Below are 6,270 nucleotides of genomic sequence, written 5' to 3'. Positions count from 1 at the left end.
TGTAATGGAGAACATTGTGAATACTGGTTTCATATCTGGCTCCCTCTATAAGGGGTTAAGGAACCTAATTTATTCACCTGTGAAAGTGTTAGCCACTTAGTCGTGTCCAACTCTTTGTGACCCCATGGACTGTAACCCACCAGGTTCCTCTGTCCATATGATTTCCCAGGCAAGAATGCTAGAGTGGGTTGCCATTCCCTTCTCCAGGGGATCTTCCTGATTTGGGGATCAAACATGGGTCTCCTGCATCGCAGGCAGATTCTTTATCATCTGAGCCACCAGGGAACCCCCCTATTCACTCATGTCTACAACTGAAACAGAAGTACAAACAAAACGTTTGTTGAGTGAATGAAATGAATGGAGATAGAGAGATCAAAAAACAGCAATTCCTGTTATTCCCCTGTACTGTGGCCTTCTAGGGGCCGGGGGCAGCCTCACCTCTCCACAAGTGTTGAGGTGGCGCCTCAGTGGAGTAGCTCATCCAAGAACGTCTGTGGTTGTGCAGACAGACATCATCGATCATGTCTCCTGCCAAACGCCTTCTTTATCTGCTTGTTTGTCTCCTCTCTGAGAGCGTTAGCACCCTTGTTCATCCCCTTATGATGCAGGTTTTCTCCTTCCTGGGATGAGGCTTCTGATTTCACAAAGAGCTCTCGAGGGCGGGTCTGCAGTGAGAGGCAAGCAACTGGGTGATGATCCTGGTGCTTCCAGCGCGGGTTAGAGAGTTGAGTGGGGGATGGGGGGAGTTGGAGACATCAGCCGGGTGAGCCTTATTAGTTAGATCAGTTGACACTTTTAAACAGCACTACCACCATTAACATCTCCATCATCATTAACAGCTAAAAGCTTTTTTACAGTTAAAAAAACTGTTGTGTCCCCATCTAGCCAAAAAAAAAAAAAAATCCCATCAATACTATCAGCCATATATGGTTGGAAATTCACCATTAGAATATTTTTTTCTTGGGTTAAGCAAATACCCATAAACAGTTACTTTATTGGTTATTAACTACTGATTGTAAAATTAGTTTATCAACTCATTTCATCTGTGAAGATGGTGGTAGGGAGCAAGCATTAAAGTTTTGGGTTTATGCAGGCAGGAAGTGTCTCTGTCAGAGTTAATTGTAGATAACAGGATTCAGTCTATTTAATAAAAAAAAAATCAAACATGGATCCCATGCCAGAAATGAGGAGCTTACAGAAATCCCTAGAAGGGTTGGAGGAAGAAGCTTTCAGCAGAATTTCCAGAAGTCACACAGTTCAGAACTGACCCACTAAGACAGCGGCCGCCTCTGCCATATGATCAAGTTGGTGAAGAAGGAAGTCACCTCTACAACCTCTGGCTCTCATCCCTCACTACACCTACCCCAACATGCACCAACCAAGAGACCTGTGACTTGCCTCTCAGGTGCCACAATGCTAGGGTGTGGATCCACACAACTCTGCCCTGTGCTGGCGAGCAGAAGTGCCAGGTGCAGCCTCCACCTAGATGTCTACTTTCAGCTTCATGATGTCCTGCAGGCAGTGTCTGCATGGCTGAAGTCAGGTCACATGTCGAACCTAAGCTGCAGAGCACCCTGGGAAATGAGGCCATTTGGCTTATCACCCTCAGCAGAGCCAAACAGTGGCTCTGAAGGGGTTGGCATGGGTGAGTGTGAACCAATCTGTAGGCTGCATGGTGGGGGCCAGGGGTGGGGGTCAAGGCAGAAGAGCAGTTTTGTGAGAGAAAGGAAGAAGGGGCTGAAAATAACCTTGACTGACCTTGGCACTGTGCTTAGAGCTGGACATCGTTATTCAGAGGAGGCATTTTAGGAATGCCTCATGAGGGAGACATCCGGATTTTCTTTGGGCGGTGGTTTTGAGGTCTTCATGTGAATTATCTTGAGTAAATAAATAGCTTCCTTCTCCTGTGCCCCTGACATTTATGGAGGGCGTTCTAGTGCCTTCCTTACCAATGGAGAAAAGGTGTTCAGACTCACCTGCAACTGGGTGGCCTTTCTTCAGGCTGGTGTCCACGGGCTGAGAAAACACTCTCATGACAGTTGCTGAAAAGCTGCCGGGTGCACCCCAAAGGCTTTAGGTGCACCCCAGGAATGGGTGGCACTTCTGTCTTCCCAGTAAATCGCTAGACCCCAAACGCGGGCTCAGAATTGTTCATTTTGGATGAAGCGTGGAAATCCCTCTGGGTTTTGGATGGGCAGCTGGTGGTGCTATCCTGCCATCTTCTTTTTAACATTCAATCCAGCAAACACCTTAAGCTTTTATAAACACCTTCTTTTAATAGCATTGACTCCAAGCTAATAAGGCAACCAGCAAATCAAGTGACGGTAAATTTCTCATTAACAATTTATGTAACTTTGTTGAAGAGAGCAATTCCAACTTCTGCTAATTGAGTTTGTAACAAAAAGATGGATCCACTTTCCACCACCCTCAGGACCTTAGTCACACTCTGGGAAAGGTAAAGTAACTCTTATTAGCAGACTCAGAAGTAAAAATCTAGGATGGAATGGAAGATTCCAGAACATGGTTAGAGCCCAAAAATTTCAACAGGATTGTAAAGCAGAGGCACAGTCTGGCATTTCACAGTGTTTTGAATTTTATTGGCCAGAGGAAGGGCCCTTTGACTTGAAGCTAAAACCTTGTGTAAGGCTTTGAAGATGCTAGTTTTAGGATGTGGGTGATGTGTTCAGTTTCTCCCTCTTTATTTAAGATCCTTCTGGGGAATGTAGCAGAATGTGCTGGGTTGACCTGCAAGAGGACTTACCCTTTTCAGATGACCCGAAGCCTTTCCCTCTGGCTCCAGGAGGTGGCTGTAATTCAGGAGTTTCATAACGAAGGCTGAGCGAGACTTCCTAAAGTGACAGCCCTGTGGGCAGAGGGACATGTGGTGTGTTTGAGATCGGCCAGTGATTGAACTTGAAGAGATTTAATAATTCTTCTTGAAATTCTCAGCTTTACCCTCAGATGTTCCTCTGGAAGCCTGATTAAATGCGTATTATTTCTTCTTAAGTGATTTTACAGGTCATTTATTTTGGATTTATGAGCATCAACACATTTTAAAAGGTATTAGTGGGCTCTGCTGCTGGATACTTGTTCTCTAAATCATTAACTTTACTCTCTATCAGCATCAGATAATAAGAAATCTTTCAAATATCACCATGTCTTTTCTTATGTATTCATTTAGGCAATGAATATTTTTTAAACACCTTCTGTTTGCTAAGTTCTAGAAGTACTCCAAAGAATAAGACATTCAAGGTCTTCCTCTCACTACAGTGTAGAAATTTAAATAAAAATTTGGTAAAATCTATATTATTGTGAAATCAAGAGGAATGAATTTGAATTAGTCTTCCTTTCCCATTCAATAAAAATCAAGGTCAAATGGAGAGATGCAAATAGGTTATGGTTCCTTTGTGGCTTCTTGGTGTGCGGTAACATTTAAAGTAGGAAGATGAGGTGAGTGGGGTGAAAAATCACTACTTTTCGTCTCATCACCTTCTCCCAAGGTACCTGTCCCATAGAATTTGAAATTGTCCAGTTGTTCTAAGTCTGTAGCTCCAAAAGAGAAAACATGCCCCGTGCTGGCAGAAATCTCTATACTACCTGTCTGGGGAGGCACACCTCAGCTCCTACAGTGCGTACGATATCCTCTCTTTATGTCCCATTCTCAGGGCTGGAGTGTAAGGTGCTAGGAGCAAGGTGGAGTGGGTAAAGAGAGTACGATTAAGTAATTCATTTCAATCATGATGGAGAAGAAAACTCAAAGGGCCCAACCAAGCCAGGTAACTGGGATTATCAGGAGAGGTGAAACAAACACAGCAAAAAATGCTAGTCACCAGGCCAGGAACAATTAGATCAAGGTGAGGGCTTGGAATGGAGGCCGTGAGACATACTGGGTTGCAGGATGTTTTTCCGTTTGTCTGAAGCCATTTTCAAGTGTCACAGGTAAGGCCTTGTCAGCTTAAAAGCCCTTGGGGCTGCAAAGATGGAGCTCCCCCCAGAGGTGGTCCACTGTGCAACGGCAGGAAAGCTGGCCTCAGAGAAGCCTGGTCGCTTCGCTCATGGCTTGGGGGAAACCTGGATGATGAAGGATGTGGGAGAAGAGCCGAGGATACCGCTACCTTCTCAGGAGAACACGGTGGTTAACTCAAAAAACAGGGAGTTCAGCAGCATCCCTAAAGCTGAGACTTTGCCAAGTACTTTCCCACCCATCTCACCTGTTCTTCAGAGCCCTGGATATGCATGAGTAGCTGCAGGGAGGGTGGCTGTCCTCACTTGGCAGATGATGAACCTGGAACCAGTGAGAACAAGCGAGTTTGAAGTCACATGGGGACTGTGGGAGTTCCCCGGTGGTCCAGTGAGTCTGGACCTGCCTGCCAATGCAGGCAACATGGGTTCGATACCTGGTCCGGAAGATTCCACATGCCGCGAGTCAACTAAGCCTGTATGTTGCAGCTACTGACCTGCACACTCATGCTTCTTAATGAGGGAAGCCGCTGCAATGAGAAGCCCGTGTGCTGCAACTGGGGAAAACCCACATGCAGCAGCAAAGATTTGGTGCAGCCAAAAATAAATAAATAAAATTTTAAAAAGTCACATGACCGTGTAAGGTCAGACCTAAGGCTTAAGTCCAGATCTTCTGATTTTAGCTGCAATTCTCTTTCCAGTACAATTTACATAGTATTCAAATGTTATGTAAAAATTAGCAATCACGAAATACAGCATTATAAATGTTCTGATCCACTGAAACCTGGGATTGTAGCCAACTCACTGTGATTCCTTTGGAGACCTTGGCAGTCCCCTGGCCATCTTCTTTTTCATCTTTTTGGCTTTGATTGGCACTGGAGGAAATGTGTGTCTGAGCATTTACTACATAACACAGAGACTGGCATTCTATCTGTGGCCACGGTCCTCTGGATAATGACGATCCTAGAGTACCAGGGAACACTTTATTCAGTAAGATTTCACTCACTTGCTTATTCAGCTGCTGAATTATCTTCCAGGAGTAAATCAGAAGGTTTTACCATTCTATTTGCTTGTTTTAGTTGGGAAATATGAGGGAAATGAATCCAATTCACTCTTTACGTTTCTAATTAAAATGTTTTACATTTCAAGCTTTTTGACAGAAAAAAAAAAACAGATAAGAAACATTGTGTAGAAGGCAGCTTTGAGAAGACACAATCCATGTGACTGCTTTGAGCAAGAAGGGTTAAAAAAGGCAACAACAAAAAACCTGCTGGTTTTTGCTTGCTTAAAAAAAAAAACAAAACTCAAACCATTTCCAAATGTAGCTTAATCCATTTTCAGACTCTATACATTATGCATCAAGATTTTGTATAAAAGGAGTTTGAGAGAAGTGTTTGCATGAAACCACTTCAGTGGATTAAATTTGTTGTTCAGCATATTAGACTAAAAAAGTAGACAGGACATTTTGAGAACCCTGCCTCCTTCCTGTATATGCAAAGTTCATACTTCAGATAAATACATTTTAAAGAATGGGTGGATTCTGGCAGCTGACTTAAAAAAAAAAATAGGAAAGGACTGGGTCTTCCTTCCACTTAGCTTAGCAATGGCTGCAGAATCTTGAAGAACAGAAAGCATAATTGGGAAGGTTGATCTAAGCAGTTCTGCAGTGCCTGAGGTTCTTTCAGGCAAAGCCACCCTGTCCAAGGTGGGAAAACTAGTGTGAAGAGACATTCCCAATATAACGAGCTCATACAGGTACCTCTGCAATGACTGCAACACCCCCTCCCCCCAGCTTCATTTCAAAACAGACCTGCCGCTAAGGTTGAACATCAAAGCTCAGAATCAATCATGCAGATGTCTTCACCTCCTGGAAGTCAAACATCATTGACACCACATCTGGATGTCTGGAGGACCACTGCCATTATTACTTCATTAACTAATGGATTTGGGGGCTCTTGGAAACTCAGTATCTATTTACTCTTAGCCCAGAGTACACGTGCCACCAGAGGAACACACTTCACCGCCCTAAGGCAAAAGTCTGGAGGATCCCCAAAGCAAGCCTTTGCTGGGCTGTGAATGATGGGAGGTCCTAGGGTTGATAGGTGATGGCTGGCCATGAGGCATCATTACTGTTATAAACCATGGGCTGTCCAAGCAATCTAGAGTCTCTGAGAGTTTCCATAGTAACTTTTATTTTTTTAAGTGTTGAAAAGTTCCTAGCGGCATGGCTGGTTGCCTGGGCTACAGTGTTGTGTTGACAGCTCTGGTCCCTTTCCTGGCAGCTGAAGATTAGGACAGTGACCAATGAGA

General features: G+C 44.1%; 1 long non-coding RNA gene across 1 annotated transcript; it reads right to left on the bottom strand.

Moving 5' to 3' along the window:
- Window positions 1–1,381: 1,381 nt before the first annotated feature.
- Window positions 1,382–6,270, bottom strand: LOC112444742 (uncharacterized). The gene is made up of 4 exons (XR_003033091.2): window positions 5,771–6,270; window positions 4,766–4,923; window positions 4,212–4,285; window positions 1,382–2,863 (listed from the first exon to the last, which is right to left on the bottom strand). It is a non-coding gene; the product is annotated as an uncharacterized lncRNA (long non-coding RNA).

Source organism: Bos taurus, chromosome 28, assembly GCF_002263795.3.
Source record: "Bos taurus isolate L1 Dominette 01449 registration number 42190680 breed Hereford chromosome 28, ARS-UCD2.0, whole genome shotgun sequence".
NCBI classification, from domain to species: domain Eukaryota; kingdom Metazoa; phylum Chordata; class Mammalia; order Artiodactyla; family Bovidae; genus Bos; species Bos taurus.
The sequence above is the reverse complement of the archived record's forward strand: the minus strand, read 5'-3'. Positions and strand labels throughout refer to the sequence as shown.